This window comes from Hylobates moloch, unplaced genomic scaffold (genome assembly GCF_009828535.3).
Source record: "Hylobates moloch isolate HMO894 unplaced genomic scaffold, HMol_V3 SCAFFOLD_21, whole genome shotgun sequence".
Taxonomy (NCBI): domain Eukaryota; kingdom Metazoa; phylum Chordata; class Mammalia; order Primates; family Hylobatidae; genus Hylobates; species Hylobates moloch.
Window position 1 is genome coordinate 35,949,377 of NW_026652296.1, and position 18,816 is coordinate 35,968,192.

The 18,816-nt window shown below is 45.0% G+C and overlaps 1 protein-coding gene and 1 pseudogene across 2 annotated transcripts in view; both read left to right on the forward strand.

Moving 5' to 3' along the window:
- ABHD12 (abhydrolase domain containing 12, lysophospholipase) overlaps window positions 1-18,816 on the forward strand; it is an 88,678-nt gene that overhangs the window by 5,096 nt on the left and 64,766 nt on the right. The window lies entirely within an intron of this gene.
- LOC116461262 (uncharacterized) lies at window positions 10,482-12,653 on the forward strand (annotated as a pseudogene).

Sequence of the window (18,816 nt, forward strand, 5' to 3'; positions counted from 1 at the left end):
CCAGGTTCACGCCATTCTCCTGCCTCAGCCTCCCAAGTAGCTGGGACTACAGATGCCCGCCACCACGCCTGGCTAATTGTTTGTATTTTTTTTTAGTAGAGACGGGGTTTCGCCGTGTTAGCCAGGATGGTCTTAATCTCCTGACCTGTGATCCGCCTGCCTTGGACTCCGAAAGTGCTGGGATTACAGGCGTCAGCCACCGCCCCCGGCCATTTTATTCTACTAGCCAGCTTAAGAATTTTTTAAATTATTTGTTTAAAAATTGGTAGGAATTCTCTTGTAAAACTGTCTAAGCCTGGTGCCTTTCTATTTATTTATTTATTTAAATTTTTTGGCACAGACAAGTTTTGCCACGTTGCTTAGGCTGGTCTCGAACTTCTGTCTCAAGCAGTCCTTCCACCTCTGTCCCCCAAAGTATTGGGATTATATGCACGAACCACCACCTTAGCCAGTGCTGTTTCAGAATATAGCACTTCGGTAACTACTACAGTGTCTTCAACGTCATTGACCTGTTTAGAATTTGCTATGTCCTGGTTTCAGTTTTGGCGGTTTATGTATTCATATAAAATTACCAATTTAGTTCACCTTTTCTCCTCTGTAGCTATGGCCATTTCCCTAGTTTTGTTCCCTGTTTTTTGTAATTAGGGTTTTTCCTCTGTTTTCCTCTTTTTTTTTTTTGAGACGGAGTTTCACTCTTGTTGCCCAGTTTGGAGTGCAATGGCATGATCTTGGCTCATTGCAACCTCCGCCTCCCAGGTTCAAGCGATTTTCCTGCCTCAGCCTCCCGAGTAGCTGGGATTACAGATATGTGCCACCACACCCAGCTAATTTTGTATTTTTAGTAGAGGCAGGGTTTCTCCATGTCGGTCAGGCTGGTCTCAAACTCCCAACCTCAGGTGATCCGCCTGACTTGGCCTCCCAAAGTGTTGGGATTACAGCGTGAGCCACCGTGCCTGGCCTGCTTTTTCCTCTTGATTTAGGCTAGTCAATAATATATCTAATATCCATACATACACTGAAGTGGGGAAATATATATACACACACACACATACACACACACATATTTTGTGCTCCATCAAAGAAAATATTTCTCTCTTTTTAGTTCTGGGGGGATGCTGAGGGCTGCAGAGAAGTGGAGAGAACAGGTTCTGTCTGAAGGGGACAGCAGCTACCACACCCTGTCCTGTTGCTGCCTGGCAGGAATGTGGTCCCAGAGTGGCCAGATCGTCCAGTCTTTCTGGAAAAGACTAGCTGGTGTTTTTTTTAGTTTGTTTTGTTTTGTGTTTGAGATCGGGTTTGGCTCTACACCCGGACTGGAGTGCTGCGGTGCAGTCATGGTTCACTGCAGCCTCTGCCTCTCGGGGTCAAATGGTCTTCACACCCCAGCCTTACAAGTAGCTGGGACTACAGGCACCCACCACCACGCCTAGCTAATTTTTGTATTTTTTGTAGAGACAGAATTTTGCCATGTTGCCCAGGCTGGACTTGAACTCCTGAGCTCAAGTGATCCACCCGCCTAAGCCTCCCAAAGTGCTGGGATTACAGGCATGATCCAGTGCGCCCGGCCTTTTGTTTATTTATATAGTTTTTTTGTCTTAGTGTGTGTGCTTGTATGTGTATGTGTAGTATTGCCAACTTTTTTAACATTGGTAAGTAATTCAGATGAGAACAATTTTGGAGGTCAAAAAAAAACCCCAAACCAGTTTTTTTGTTTTTAAATTCTGGGCTGAAAGGTAATTTTTAGAGGTAAATATTTATCTCATTCATAGGTCAACTCTGTACTCCTTGAGATGAGGAACTAGATCAGTTTTGCTTTGCATGGTGTCTGGTATGAGGAGGTACTGGGCAAATGAGTGGTTTTTTTTTTTTTTCTTTTTTTTTTTTTTTTTTTTGAGACAGAGTCTCACTCTGTCACCCAGGCTGGAGTGCAGTGGCATGATCTTGGCTCACTGCAACCTCTGCCTCCCAGATTCAAGCGATTCTCCTGCCTCAGCCTCCCGAGTAGATGGGACTACGGGCACCCACCACCATGCCCGGCTAATTTTTTGTCTGTTTTTTTCTTTCTTTTTTATTTTTTGAAACAGAGTCTCCCTCTGTTGCCCAGGCTGGAGGGCAGTGGCGTGATCTCGGCTCACTGCAACCTCCACATGCCAGGTTCAAGTGATTCTCCTGCCTCAACCTCCCAAGTAGCTGGGATTACAGGTGCACGCCACCATGCCTGGCTAATTTTTTGTGTTTTTAGTAGAGATGAGGTTTCACCATGTTGGTCAGGCTGATCTTGAACTCCTGACCTCATGATCTGCCCACCTCGGCCTCCCAAAGTACTGGGATTACAGGCGTGAGCCACTGTGCCCGGCCTTAATTTTTGTATTTTTACTAGAGACAGGGTTTCACCATATTGGCCAGGCTGGTCTTGAACTCCTGACCTTGTGATCTGCCCACCTCGGCCTCCCAAAGTGCTAGGATTACAGGCATGAGCCACTGCGCTCAGCCCAAATGAGGGATTTTGTGGGCCTTTCATTAGCCCTGGAATTCTTGGGAATGTGCGTTGAAGGCACGACTGGTCTAATTTGGACCCTGAGAAGGCAGTCATGAGATGTACACGGTCTGTGTGTTACCTAGTCTTTATCCTCCAACTCCCAACCGACAGGCCAGATCTGCTGGATTGACAGAGATCAGTGGGCTGCATGGGAGGTTTCATAGCCAGATCACCCTCACACGTAAATGCCACAGAACACAGTCATTATACCTAGTTCTTCCTTGACCCAAAGAAGATACTTTATCCAAGGTTACTAATGGCTTCCCCCTAACCCAGAAGGGTGGGTGGCTGAGGTTAACATCTGTCTTCTTCAGTGTCAGCCTTCCCGAGGTTCAGTATCAACCTCACCCTCTAAGTGTCCCTGCATGGTATCTCTTCATCTTTTCTTTACAGATTAGGAAGATGGGAGGGAGTTCTGAGCTAGCTTTTGTGGTTAAAGTCTGCTTCATCCATCTCCTTTTTCCTTTTGCTCCACCCTCAGTACAGTCTGTGCCAGGACTGTGACAAGGCACGGGGCTGGCTTTGTTTATGATGCCACAGCTGCCCCCCCCCCCGCCCCCTCCCCACACCCAACTGGTACTGGTTCTTCTCTTCCTAACTCAGTGTACCTTATCAATGCTGCACTCCAGCCAGGGACTGGCCACACTGGGACTTGGTGCTTTGCCACTGCCTTCTGCTTTATTAGGACTTTGCATCCTGTATCTCTGCTTGGTTCCTAGTTCCTTTCAGCCACAGTGTCCCTTCCCAAGGGAGTGTCCACCTTCTATGGTGACTTTGGCAGACAGGCCTGAACTGTGAGGGGTATCTTTGGGCAGGCTGAAAGCACCTGAGGCACTTTCATGGAGGAAGCCTTGGAAAGAGGCATGGAAGATGGGTCATCTTGTCAGGTTTGTGCTAACAGCGATGGAGACAGGACCTCATTTCAGACTCCTGCTGCTGCAACTTCTCCTCCTCTTCATTCCCCTCCTTTCTCTCCTCCTCCATTAGAACACTTTTCCTTCCAGAGTGAAATCTGCAGGGAAAATGTTTATTGAAATATAACCTCAAAAGCTGACAGATTAAGTCAGTGCTCTTCACCCAGAGATGATGCCACAGGACTTTGGTCTCAGTGTGCTTGTGCTTTGGCAGGGGCCCTTTCAGCATGAGAGTGGGTAAGCCATCTATCTCGTGCCACACTGAGAGCCAGCTTCTAGAGTGTCAGTCAGTGAACAGGGGCCAAGAGCCAGGATGCCAGAACCAAACTGTCCCATTACCAGCAAGACTTCTCATTTAGGCCTCAGCCCCTTTGTATTGTGATTTACTGCTGCAGAGGATAGCCTTCATAGAGACCCGGGTCTCAGGTGAGTTTTCAGATTCTCTGGCTTGGGTGAGTTGTGTAACACTCTGAGTTTGTTTCTTCATCTGTGATGTAGGGATTAGAGTGTCTTCCCTGTAGGATTGTGGTGAGGCCCAGGTATGTGGAATGTTCCTGGCACATGGTGAGTGCTCGGTCAGTGACATCTTCTAGATGACTAGCCCCATGATGATTATAATATTAAGAGCACAGGGTACTGGCCGGTGTGGTGGCTCATGCCTGTAATCCCAGGACTTTGGGAGGCCGAGGCAGGCAGATCACTTGAGGTCAGGAGTTCAGGACCAGCCTGGCCAACGTGGTGAAACACCATCTCTACTAAAAAGACAAAAATTAGCCAGGCGAGGTTGTGAGCACCTGTAATCCCAGGTTAGGGATTATGTCCTGTAATCCCGGGAGGCTGAGGCAGGAGAATCGCTTGAACCCAGGAGGTGGAGGCTGCAGTGAGCTGAGATTGCACCACTGCACTCCAGCTTGGGCGACAGAGTGAGACTTTGTCTCAAAAACAAAACAAGCAAAAAAAAAAAAACAAGAGTTGAGGGTACTGAGAAAGATCTGTTAGCTCATGTCTAGAAGGATTTTCTTCTACCCTTTTCTGCCCCAAACAATTAAGAGTCTGGCTTCTCAGCCAGTCGTGCATATAGGGTCCATCCTGATCAGTTAGTGTGTCTGTTGGTATTAGAGCATTTATAGCAATACTGTTTGCTTATTTAACACTTTTTTCCAGCCACTCATTTTAACAGTTTGAGTACCTGTTATGCCCAATAACACCTGTGAATGCTGAGGCCATTGCAATTCTCCTGGCCTTTACATTCTGGTAGGGGAGGCAGATAACACATGAAAAAACACATGATGTCACGTGCTCAGGGCACTAAGGAGGAAAATGGTTCCAGTGAGGGAATAGCCGCAGATGAGGCCCTGTGGCTGTGTGTGCACAGTCCGGGTGTACAGGGGATGTTTCTGACAAGGAGACGTGAACGGATGCCAATGGCTGCTTTAGAAGAGAGAAATGGCATGATGTGTGTGTCATCATGTCACTCTGACTGTGTGACAAGCACAGACTGCGGTGGGCAAGCAGGGAGACCAGCTAGGGGCTGCCAAGGTCATTCAGGCAAGAGATGACAGTGGCTCGGGCCGGGACAGCAGCTGTGGAGATGAGAAGAAGCATGTGATTCTGGATTCACAAACTACTTTCTGAGCAACAGGAAGAATGGAGTTGCCAGATACTGAGATGGGGACAGATGTGGAAAGAGCAAGTGCTTTGGGGCAGGAGAAGTAATGTTTGGTTTTGGACATACTGAGGTGCCTGTTAAACATCCAGGTGGGTAGGGGATAGAGTTCAAGGGAGAGGTCAGGGCCTGTAACTGACCATGGCTGTGGCAGGTGGTACCTAGAGCCTTGCAGCAGACTCTCCCAGCAGACAAGTCAGGACAGAGGAGTCAGGACCTGGGCAATGAGTTAGAAGGATTGCTGGGAAAAGATGTCAAGGCAGCCACCTAAAGAAGGCCTGTTGCAGAAGAAAGCCTGATCTGCGATTGGATTTGGTGACATGAGATCAGCATTGACAGGAGTGGCTTACTGCAGTGGTGGGGGCAAAAGCCTAATGGTGAGGGCTCAAGGAAGAAATGGAGAGAGGAAATGCAGGTAGCTTTTCCGGGGAGCTGTGTGATAAAGGGGGAAAGATGGGGAGGGATGGCTGGAGGGGGTGAGTTTTCTTAGCAGTGATATTAGATATCAAAAAATAAATAATAAAAGCATCACTATGCCATAGGACAACTTCAGGCAGCCCATTATATTGATAATTATGATATTATGATAGTCACGTGATATGTTAGCGAAAATCGCGCCATTGCATTCCAGCCTGGGCTGCGTGAGCCATGATCAAGCCACTGCACTCTGGTCTGGGTAACAGAGTGAGACCCTGTCAATAAATAAATGTATCACTATGCTATGGGACAACTTCAGGCAGCCTATTATACTGATAATTAAAGTCCTCAAAGAAGAGAAAGGAGAGAAAAAATATTTGAAGAAATAGTGGCCAGAAACTTTACAAGCTTGGTGAAAACTGTAAACCCACTGCTAAGAAGCTTAATTAATCTCCTGCGTAAAAAACATGAAGCACTATACCAAGGTACTCAGTGATCAAATTGCTCAAAATCAGTGATAAAGAAAAAAAATCCTTCAAACCAACCAGAGGAAAAAAGACATATTGTGCACACAGGAACAAAGATATGGGCAACAGAAGGTTTCTTAAAAGAAAAGCAAGAAGCCAGTGAAGCAACATCTTTATTTTTTTAATTTTTTTTTTTGAGATGGTGTCTCAGTCTGTATCCCAGGCTGGAGCGCAGTGGCACAATCTCCGCTCACTGCAACCTTCATCTTCTGGATTCAAGCAATTCTCCTGCCTCAGCCCCCCAAGTAGCTGGAATTACAGGTGCCCGCCACCACACCTGGCTGATTTTTGTATTTTTAGTAGATACAGAGTTTTACCATGTTGGCCAGTCAGGTCTTGAACTCCTGACCTCAGGTGATCCACCCGCCCTGGCTTCCCAAAATGCTGGGATTACAGGTTTGAGTCACTGTGCCTGGCCTTGAAGCAACATCTTTAACGCTGTCATGCCATGTAGTAATGTCACTCAATATAGTAATGGCACTCAAGAACAGGTACACCTTCTGAGCAATGCGTTGTTAGGCAAGTGCATTGTCATGCGAAGATCAGAGTGTATTTACACAAACATAGGTGGTACGGCCTATTACACGCCTGGGCTATGTGGTAAGGCCTATTGCTCCTAGGCTGCAAACCTGCACAGCATGATACTGTACTGAGTCCTGTAGGCAGTTGTGACACAATGTTAAGTATTTGTGTATCTACACATAGAAAAGGTACAGTGAAAATACAATATAAAAGATAAAAAACAGTACAGTATAGGGCACTTACCACGATTGGAGCTTGCAGCACTGGAGGTTGCTCTGGGTGAGTCAACGAGTGACTGGTGAGTGAATGTGAAGGCTTAGGACATTAATATACATTTTTATACAACTTGCAGTGGTTTGTTTATACCACATCACCACAAATGTGAGTAATGCTTTTCACTATGATGCTACAGCCATGGCATTAGGCAATAGGAATTTTTTAGTTCTATTATAATCATGTGAGACAACCATTGTATAAGTGGTCCACTGTTGACTGAAGTGCTATTATGCAGTTTGCATGACTGTACTGAAAGAAAAAGCTATCCATCTAAAATTCTTTACCAGGTGAAAATACCTTTTTATGCTGTCGTTCCTCCCACCCCAAAGTATCTTCAAAGGCAAAATAGTAAAGTTTTCAGATATAAAAAAGCTGAAAGAGGGCCAGGCGTGGTGGCTCACGCCTGTAATCCAAACACTTTGGGAGGCCAAGATGGAAGGATCACTTGAGCCCAGGAGTTCCAGTCCAGCCTGGGAAACATAGCCAAACTGGCTATGTTTTATAGACTCTATCTTTACAAAAAGTCAAAGATTAGCTGAGCATAGTGGTGTGCATCTGTGGTCCTAGCTACTTGGGAGGCAAGAGGATCACTTGAGGCCAGGAGGTGGAGACTGCACTTAAGCCCAGGTGACAGAGTAAGATCTTGTTTCTTAAAAAAAAAAAAAAAAGGCCGAGATAATTCATCATCAGCAGACCCATGCTTTAAGACCCACCGCCGGGTGCGGTGGCTCACGCTTATAATCCCAGCACTTTGGGAGGCCGGGGCGGGCGGATCACGAGGTCAGGAGATTGAGACCACGGTGAAACCCCATCTCTACTAAAAATACAAAAAAAAAAAAATTAGCCGGGCGTGGTGGCGGGCGCCTGTAGTCCCAGCTACTTGGAGAGGCTGAGGCAGGAGAATGGCGTGAACCCGGGAGGCGGAGCTTGCAGTGAGCCGAGACTGCACCACTGCACTCCAGCCTGGGCGACAGAGCAAGACTCTGTCTCAAAAAAAAAAAAAAAAGAAAAAAAGAAATGTTAACACCCAGGTGTGGTGGCTCATACCTATAATCCCAGCACTTTGGGAGACCAAGATGGTGGGATCGCTTGAGCCTAGGAATTTGGGGCTTCGGTGAGCCATGAGCGTGCCACTGCACTCCAACCTGGGTGACAGAGCAAGATCCCCTCTCTAAAAAAAGTGAAATTACAAAGTAGCTCACATGGAATGAAAAGGAAGACACACATATGCCCCCAAAGCATGCTTGAGGAAAGTGAAAATATAGCACTGAATGCCTGTAGTAAAAAAGAAAGATCTTCAATTGATGACTTTAGCTTTCACATTAAAAATCTAGGGGGCAGGCAGTGTGGCTTATGCCTGCAAGCCCAGCGGTTTGGGAGACTGGGGCAGGCAGATCACTTGAGTCCAAGGAGTTCGAGACCAGCTTGGGGTCCACAGTATTTTGGACTACTTTTTTACTGTGAGGAAGGGAAATGAGAAAATAAATGTAGAGAACTGGCATGAAGCTAACTTTGTATAATGGTTGAACCCTGAGACAGTGGCCTTTCTATCAAGTTTCTGAGATCCTTACTTGGCAAAATAAAAACTCGGCAATACTAGGTCAGTCCCCATTTTATAAAACAGTTTATTAGTTCATGAAACATAAAAATCTAGGAACCAGTTCTTTTGGGGAGTGTCAAGAAGCGGGGAGGGTTATGTTGGGAGGAATCACTTCTGAAGAGAGATGAATAGGGTTGAAGATGAAGCAGTCAAGATGGTTGCTAAGCGTTTTATAACCAGGTGTTTTGGTTTTTAAAAAAATCAGGCATTTCCATGCATTAGAGCCTGCTGCTGCCTCCAGGTTGTAAACAGTGTTCTAAGGGCCAGCCACAGTGAAATCCAGTGCAGGGCTATCATCCTGATACAGCGGCTTGGTACCAGTGTCCCATACCCCAATGTACACATTGCCGATGGGGACGAAAGGGGACATAGACACTCCTTGGGGGCCTTTTGTGTAGGAACCATGACCACCAGTCCAGTGTCTCAGTCTGTGGTCTCTCCTTTAAAGTAGGAATCTTCCTAATTAGGTCATCACTCTCGTTCTTCCTGGACTCCCCAGTGTCTTTCAGAAATAGCTTCTGGTAAGTTGGTGCTTGCTCATGATGGGAGGGAAGGAAGAGGAAGTAGAACAGTAAAGGCAGAACAATTAAAAATAAATGGTGAAGGGCCTGGTGTGATGGCTCACACCTGTAATCCCAGCACTTTGGGAGGCTGAGGAAGGAGGATTGCTTGAGCTCAGGAGTTTGAGACCAGCCTAGGAAACATGGTGAAACCTGTCTCTACCAAAAAAAAAAAAGTCAATAAACAAAGGCACAAGAAGAATTAATAAAAATAACATTTATTGATGACTGTGTACCAGATACCGTTTCCTTAAGCGCTTTACGTGTGTGAATTCATGGAATGCTCACAGCTGCCTCATGAGATTGGTGGGTCACCCACTTCACAGATGAGGAAGCCAAGGCATGGATAGTTAGGTAGCTTGCCCAGGGTCGCACAGCCATCCAAGTGGCAGACCTGTGTCGTCTCCACTGCTCATGCTCTAATCGCTGTGCTCTCCTGCCCCTGCTTAGGACTGTCTCTTTTATACATCCTGACTATTATAAGGGAAAATTATTATGGGTTGAATATTGAGCCAGTGTTACTTGAGAGAAATAGTTTATTCATCAGCATATTGCTTTCCTTCTCTGACAGCATTGGTCACTCTGCGGCTGTGCTTGAGGGGTGGGCTTCTGAGGGCACAGAAGTCTTTTCTTGAAGTCGGTGGCCTCTGAGTCTTCCACAGAGCCTTGGAGTTGGTGACCTTCTGTGTGGCCCCCTTGTTGGCTTGGCACCTTCAACCTCCAGTGCTTTGGTTGTGACTAGGAAGCTCTGGGTGCCAGCTGAAGGTGTAGGGAAGCAAGACATCCAGGGAGACTTGTGCACCCCAGTAATCATTGGGATGCGTAAGAGATCTGATGCATCACTGTGACTCAAGGGGACCCCCCACAGTGCCCCAAGGCATTGAAAGCTTTGAAGGATGAGTGTGTTTGGGTCCACTGTAATCAATTTAAGTAGGAATTCCTGCAGTGGTTATGTGCATTTCTTTAAGAAAATAACCTGGAAGCCCAGTCTTTCCAGATAGGAAAAAACAAAGGGCAAGGACCCACTTATATCTAAATGTCCTTTGTTAACAAAAAATCTACAAAGGGCTTTTTTTTTTTTTTTAAACAGAGACAGAGAAACAGGGTCTTGCTGTGCTGCCCACACTGGTCTCATACTCCTGGACTTACGCAATCCTCTCGCCTCAGCTCCCGCAGAGTGCTGGCATTACAGGGGTGAGCCACCATGCCTGGCCAGAGCTCCTTTAAAGAGCAAGTTTTTCCAGTGTGAAGTTATAAAATAGGTTACTTAATGTGTTGTGCATGCATGTGTAGCTATTTAAACCTGGGGACACAACATCAGTGCTCACTGACACTCCTGGTTTGGGATCTTACCCTCTTGAACTGAGACGTGGTCTCACAATCTGAATGGAAGTGACATGTCGCTTCTGTAGGCAGAAGTGGTTAAGAGCAGGTACATGATCCTTCGTGCCCTCTGCCCCTGCTGCAGCAAACCCTAAAGCCTTGTGTGGAGGTGACAATGTCGCAAAGTGATGGAGCTTCTGCAAGACAGGTTCCTGAGTAACTGTGTTTAGTAGAACTCCAGCTGACCTGTGCTGGACCCATAGCTAGAGGAAGAAATAAGCTGTTTTTCTTTAGGCCTCTTAGATTTGATAGCTGTTGCTGCATTTTAACTTTATTTAGAATATGTAGAGAAATTTTAAAACTCCACAAAACACCAATTCAAAAATGGGCCTAGAACTCGAAGAGACATTTCTGTAAAGATGGATAGATGACTTATAAGCACATGAATAGATGCCCAACATTACTAATCCATTAGGGAAATGGAAATCAAAACCACAATGAGATACCACCTCACACCAATTAGGATGGCTAATTTTTTTTTTTTTTTTTTAAACTTTTGTGACATGGTGTTTCTCTGTCACCCAGGCTGGACTACAGTGGTGCAATCATGGTTCACTGCAGCCTTGATCTCACTGGCTCAAGCGGTCTTCCCACTTCAGCCTCCCGAGTAGCTGGGACTATAGGTGCATGCCGCTACACCTGGCTAGGTTTTTAATTTTTGATAGAAAGAGGGTGTAAATATGTTGCCCAGGCTGGTCCCAAACTCATTAGTTAAGCAATCCTGCCTCAGCCTCCCAATGCACTGGAATTACAGGCATGAGCCACTGCGCCTGTCTGAAGATGGCTAATAATTTTTTTAAAAGAAAGTAGGCTTTGCAGATGCCACCGCCGCCGGGAGCCCTGTACTATCAGCCATGGTCAACCTCAGTGTTCTTCAACATTGCTGATGAAGGCACACCCTTGGGCCGTATCTCCTTCAAGCTGTTTGCAGACAAGGTTCCAAAGACAGCAGAAAACTTTCATGCTCTGAGCACTGGCGAGAAAGGATTTGGTTTTAAGGGTTCTTGCTTTCACAGAATTATTCCAGGGTTTATGTATCAGGGTAGTGACTTCACACGCCATAATGGCACTGGTGGCAAGTCCATTTACGGGGAGAAATTTGATGATGAAAAACTTCATCCTAAAGCATGCAGGTCCTGGCATCTTGTCCATAGTAAATGCTGGACCCAACACAAACATCTGCACTGCCAAGACTGAGTGGTTGGATGGCAAGCATGTGGTCTTTGGCAAGGTGAAAGAAGGCAAGAATATTGTGGAGGCCTCTTTTCGCCATCTTTTCTCTTCCCGTGGAGCTGTCGCCATGAAGGTCGAGCTGTGCAGTTTTAGCGGGTACAAGATCTACCCCGGACACGGGAGGCGCTACGCCACGGCCGACGGGAAGGTTTTCCAGCTTCTTAATGCGAAATGCGAGTCAGCGTTCCTTTCCAAGAGGAATCGTCGGCAGATAAACTGGACTGTCCTCTACAGAAGGAAGCACAAAAAGGGACAGTCGGAAGAAATTCAAAAGAAAAGAACCCGCCGAGCAGTCAAATTCTAGAGGGCCATTACTGGTGCATCTCTTGCTGATATAATGGCCAAGAGGAATCAGAAACCTGAATTTAGAAAGGCTCAACGAGAACAAGCTATCAGGGCTGCTAAGGAAGCAAAAAAGGCTAAGCAAGCATCTAAAAAGACTGCAATGGCTGCTGCTAAGGCACCTACAAAGGCAGCACCTAAGCAAAAGATTGTGAAGCCTGTGAAGGTTTCAGCTCCCCGAGTTGGTGGAAAACGTTAAACTGGCAGATTAGATTTTAAAGATTGGATTATTAAAAATATATATATATTGTGGAGGCCATGGAGCGCTTTGGTTCTAGGAATGGCAAGACCAGCAAGAAGATCACCATTGCTGACTGTGAACAACTGTAGTAAGTTTGACTTGTGTTTTATCTTAACCACCAGACCATTCTTTCTGTAACTCAGGAGAGCACCCCTCCACCCCATTTGCTCTTAGTATCCTAGAATCTTTGTGCTCTTGCTGCAGTTCCCTTTGGGTTCCATGTTTTCCTTGTTCCCTTCTGTGCCTTGCTGGATTGCAGTGTTAAGTTTATGATTATGAAATTAAAACTAAATAACAAAAAGAAAATAGTAGATGTTGGCAATGATATGAGAAATTGGAACCCTTGCACACTGTTAGTGGGAATAAAAATGGTACAGAAACTGTGGAAAACAATATGGCTGTCTCTTTAAAAATTGAACATAGAATTACCGTATAATGCAGCAGCTGCACTTCTGGGTATCTACCAAAAATAATTGAAAACAGGGTCTCTAAGAGCCATTTATTTGTACACCCATGTTCATAGCAGCACTATTCACAATAGCTAAAACATGGAAGCAACCCAGATGTCCACCCACGGATGAATGGATAAGCAAAATGTGGTATATCTGTACAATGGAAAGAATTTCTGAAATATGCTACAACATGAATGAACCTTGAAGACATTATGCTAAATGAAGTAAGCCAGTCACAAAAAGACAAGTACTGTATGATTCCACTTACATGAGGCACTAGAGTCATCAAGGTACTAGTAGCAGAAAGTGGAGTGGTGGTTGCCATGGGCTGGGGGATGGAGAATGGGAGTTACTGTTTAACGGGTACAGAGTTTCAGCTTTACAGATGGAAAGAGTTACAGAGATGGATGGTAGTGGTGATTACACAACAGTATGAACATATTACCACTGAACTGTACACGTGAAAATGGTTATGATGGTAAATTTGGTTATGTGTAAAAAAAATTGGAAAAATGTGTAAAGTTTTTTAAATTGCTGAAGTATATGTGGCAGATTCTCTGCCCCCCATTTCCCCTTTCTTAATATGAATGGTCCCTCCTCCCACAAAACTCTAAGCCCTTTCTGCCCCCTCCATGTCACCGTATGAACACTCATTCTTTGTTTTTTAATGACTACATGTCATCTCAGTGTAGGGACGCACTATCCCCTATTAAAGAGATGTAAAAGTGTGCTGTAATCTGTAGCTTTCTGGTATACAAACAGTAGTAGTTGGTTGTAAGATATAAAGGAAGAGAAGACAAATTCAAAAAACATTCCTCAGCTTATTCATCTAACAGAACCCCAAATTTGAAAATGCCCATCTGTTTCTCTCTTGTTCAATACAAGCTGATTCTGAAGTTCAGATGAAAAAATATACAGAGATCTTGTACCAAGTGTATATTAAAAAAAGAAAAAAAATGACCTACAGAAGTGCCATGAGTCTCTGGAAAAAGAAGAGAGGTGTGTGGAGTCTGGTCCGTGCTACAGTGCTCAGCTCAGGAATAACAGGCCAGTGTGACAGGACAGAGATTCCCAAATAGACCCAAATCACTTGTGAATTTAGTTTGAGGTAAAGTTGGAATAATAGTTGAGTGGAGTCAAGTTTCATTTTGATTGTTAATAAAGGTTTTTGGGACAATTGGGTAGCCATTTGAAATAAAATAAATCTGGATCCATATCTTACTCTGTAAACAAGAAACCAAGAAGTACTAGAAGCAAACAGGAGTGAAATTCTAAAGTCCTGAAATGGAGGAGGGCTTTCTAACTATAACTCAAGAGTCCAAATTCTATTAAGATGGCTTAAAATAAAACTGGGCGCAGTGGTTCATGCCTGTAATCCCAGCACTTTGGGAGGCTGAGGCAGGTGGATCAACTGAGGTCGGGAGTTCGAGACCAGCCTGACCAACATGGAGAAACCGTGTCTCTACTAAAAATACAAAACTAGCCAGGCGTGGTGGCACATGCCTGTAATCCTAGCTACTAGGGAGGCTGAGGCAGGAGAATCGCTTGAACCTGGGAGGCGGAGGTTGCAGTGAGCTGAGATCACGCCATTGCACTCCAGCCTGGGCAACAACAGTGAAACTCCCTTCTCAAAAAACAAAAACAACAACAAAAAAAATAAATTTGACTTTGTAATATGAAAAAAATCTGCATGACGTAAATAATGACAAAATACAAATATTTGCAACTCATAGGTAAAGAGGTGTAATAATAAAGAACTTCTAGGAATTGAAAAGAAAAAAGTTCAAGGCCCAATGAAAAATATGCAAAAGATACCATAATTCATTGAAAAGGAAATATAACCCTTCAATATGTGAAAGAATTAAAATATTTATTTAATTTTTAAGGGTCTTACTATGTCACCCAGGCTGGAGTGCAGTGGTGCGATCTCAGCTCACTACAGCCTTGACCTCCCGGGCTCAAGGAGTCCTCCCACCTCAGCCTCCTGAGTAGCTGGGAGTACAGGCACACACCACCATGCTCAGCTAATGTTTAAATTTTTTGTAGAAACCTATGTTGTCCAGGCTGGTCTTGAACTCCTGGCCTCAAGCAATCCTCCCACCTCAGCCTCTCAAAGTGCTGGGATTAAAGGTGTGAGGCCCTGCACCTGGCCAACACTTTATTAATTAATGAAAGTCAAAACTACACCAAGATGCCATTTCTCACCTATCAGATTGGAGAAAATGCATCTTTGACAACCACTTTGTTAGTGAGGGCTGAGGGAAGCAAGGATTTGGGAGGATAATCTTTTAATAATATAGATACATTTACTCTTTGATCCAGTAATTTCCATTCTAAGAGTGTCATATCTGTACATACAAAATTAGGTATGTACAGAGTGATTCATTGTAGCACTGATTGCTGGAAACCACCTGATTGTCCAGCAATGGGAGACTGGCTTAATAACCTATGTTATGCCAACCCATTTGGAAGCTGTAAAATAGGTAAGCATTGATGTAGAGAAATTTCTTGGATATCTTGTTGATAGAAAAAAAAATCAAGGTGTAAAACAGTTTACAATACTACCTTTTTATGAGAAAAAGGAATGAGAACATGTACCTATATTTGTGTAAGGAAACACTGGAAGGATAAATAAGTAGCAAATAAAAATGCTTATCTGTGGGCATGATGGGGACAGGATACATGGTGACAAGTTGGCAGTGAGACTTTGTTTTAGTTTTTGAACTGTGTAAACATATGACCTTTTTCAAAAAAGCTGTTGTTAAGCTAGAAACAAAAATGAGCATGTAGAGTATTAATCTTGAATTAGTTAGGATAACACTTGCTGCTGTACCAGCAGCCAGCCACATGAGGCCTTAACGTTGCATAGGTGAGAACTACTTACCTGGTTCCACCTGCCTCCATGTTGAGCTCGGAAATGTAGCCCCCAGCTAGGCAGCCATTCCCATCCCCAGCTCTACACTCCGTAGGGAAGGGACAGTACAAGGTTTTGGTGGTCTCCTAGCCATCTCCACCTCAGGACTTGGGCCCCTGATCTGTATGGTCACCTCTTCAGAGGGCCAGAGAGCAGCTCCCATTGGCAGTGTGAGAGTATTTGCCCAGAGTTACTCTTTTGATATTGTCAGTATTCTTATATTCTTATTCTTTGCCAATAATTTAGGTGAAAATGGAACCTCATGGTTTAATTTGCATTTCTATGTGTCATCTTAACTTAGTGCCGTATGTTTTGGGAACAGGAAATGTAACAAAATAGCTCTGTAGGCCGTTAGCTATGGTTTAGATATGGTTTGTTTGGCTCTGCCAAGTCTCACGTTGAAATTTGATCCTCATGTTGGAGGTGGGGCCTGGCGGGAGGTAGGAGGTGTCTGGGTTACTCTGGGGGAAGATTCCTTATGAATGGGTTGGTGCCACTCTTATGGGAATCTGTGAGTTCTGACTCTGAGTTCCTGTAAAAGGAGCCTGGCACCTTCCCTCCCCTCTGCTCTGTGATCTCTGCCCACCACATCCCCTTGCTTTCCACCCTGAGTGGAAGCAAGATGTGGATGTGGGCACCATGCTTCTTGTCTAGCCTGCAGAACTGTGAGCCAAATAAACCTCTCTTTTCTTTATAAATTATCTAGCCTCAGGTATTCCTAATATAGCAACACAAAAATGTACTAAGGCACTTTTGTCATCTGAAGATAAATTTCTAGAATATTGCCTTATCATGTGTTTTTGTTTTGTTTGAATAAAAAGTGAAGGCGAATGATTTTGAGAACTAGTTTAGTAGAGTCTCAGTATGGCCTTGACCCAGAAGGCTGAAAGGCAGGGTCCTGGGACCTGTGACCTGTCCTGATGATCAGGCCTGTGGGATACAGTAGTGGGGAAGAGGTTTTCCTGCTCCATTCTCAGCACAAGGAGCCCTAGGGCTTAGAGATTCTCAACTGGATGAAAATGCAGATGCTTGTGTTTGTTTATTCTAAAGCTTTTTTTTCACCTTCATTTCTAATTCTTCATTGATAAGTTGGCCACATACTGCATTTAAAATTAATTTCTTTTTTTTTTTTTTTTGAGATGGAGTTTCTCCCTTATTGCCCAGGCTGGAGTGCAATGGTGCGATCTCAACTCACTGCAACCTCCGCCTCCTGGGTTCAAGCGATTCTGCTGCCTCAGCCTCCCAAGTATCTGAGATTACAGGCATGCGCCACCATGCGCAGCTAATTTTGTATTTTAGTGGAGATGGGGTTTCACCATGTTGGTCAGGCTGGTCTTGAACTCCTGACCTCAGGTAATCCACCTGCCTTGGCCTCCCAAAGTGCTGAGATTACAGGAATGAGCCACCGTGCCTGCCCCCTTAAAATTAAATCTTGATTAAAGACATCCATCTCATCAACCAACGTTATAATGAAAAGTAAATGTTGGCCGGGCACGGTGACTCATGCTTGCTATCCCAGCACTTTGGGAGGCCGAGGTGGGTGGATCACGAGGTCAGGAGATGCAGACCATCCTGGCCAACATGGTGAAACCCCGTCTCTACTAAAAATACAAAAATGAGCTCGGTGTGGTGGCATGTACCTGTAGTACCAGCTACTCGGGAGGCTGAGGCAGGAGAATCATTTGAACCCGGGAGGCGGAGGTTGTGGTGAGCCAAGATTGCACCACTGCACTCCAGCCTGGCAACAGAGCGAGACTGTCTCAAAAAAAAAAAAAGATGTCAATCATTTTATTTACTGCTGGCACCTGGTGAATACTTGATAAATATTTGTTAAATGAATGGAAATTCAAATAAACAAGACTTTTTATTTGTTCTCACTTGTACTATAAAATACTCTGGATGTTCTAGACATTATTGGGAGATGAGAAATAGATAACCCTTATAAAAAGGAGGAGTAAAAATTGCCATTGGTTGCAGTGACTTTCTACTTGAAAAACTCCAAAAAAAAATTCAAGTAAAAGGCCAGGCACAGTGGTTCATGCCTGTAATCCCAGCACTTTGGGAGGCCAAGGTGGGCAGATCACCTGAGGTTGGGACTTCGAGAGTAGCCTGACCAACATGGAGAAACCTGTCTCTAGTAAAAATACAAAATTAGCCGGGGGTGGTGGTGCACGCCTGTAATCCCATCTACTTGGGAGGCTGAGGCAGGAGAATCGCTTGAATCCAGGAGTTGGAAGTTGTGGTGAGCCAAGATTGCGCCATTGCACTCTAGCTTGGGCAACAAGAGCAAAACTCCGTCTCAAAAAACAACAACAACAAAAAAGTAAAAATTCTCAAAACTCATGGAGCCCCCTCCCCTCCCCTCCGCTGTCCTCCCCTCCCCTGTCCTCCTCTCCCCTTCCGTCTCTTTTTGAGACAGAGTCTCGCTCTGTGACCTAGGCTGGAGTGCAGTGGCGCGATCTCAGCTCACTGCAACTTCCGTTTCTGGAATTCAAGCAATTCTCTGCCTCAGCCTCCCGAGTAGATGGGATTATAGGCACCCACCACCACGCCTAGCTGATTTTTGTATTTTTAGTAGAGACGGGGTTTCACCATCTTGGCCAGGCTGGTCTTGAACTCCTGGCCTCGTTATCCACCCAGCTAGGCCTCCCAAAGTGCTAGGATTATAAGCCACTGTGCCCGGCCTTTTCTCTTCTTTCTTTTTTGACAGAATCTTGCTTTGTTGCCCAGGCTGGAGTGCAATGGCACAATGTGGGCTCACCACAACCTCCGCCTCCTGGGTTCAAGCGATTCTCTTGCCTTAACCTCCTGAGTAGCTGGAATTACAGGCGTGTGCCACCATGCCCGGCTAATTTTTTCTGTGTGTTTTTAGTAGAGATGGGTTTTCACCATGTTGGCCAGGCTAGTCTCAAACTCCTGACCTCGTGTGATCCACCCGCCTTGATCTCCAAAAGTGCTGGGATAACAGGCATGGGCCACCGTGCCCGGGTGTAAGATTTTCAAACGCAAAATAAATATCTGATAGCTTTCTTATATACCAGTAACCAGCTGGCTGGAAAGATGGAACAGGATAAACTTTTATTTCACAGTATCGACAGCAACAACAAAATACACATCTAAGAATTACATAACAAATACATAGAATGTTACCTAGGCGAGGTGGCACATGCCTGTAATTCCAGTGAGCTGAGATTGCACCACTGCACTTCAGCCTGGGTGAGGGAGTGAGA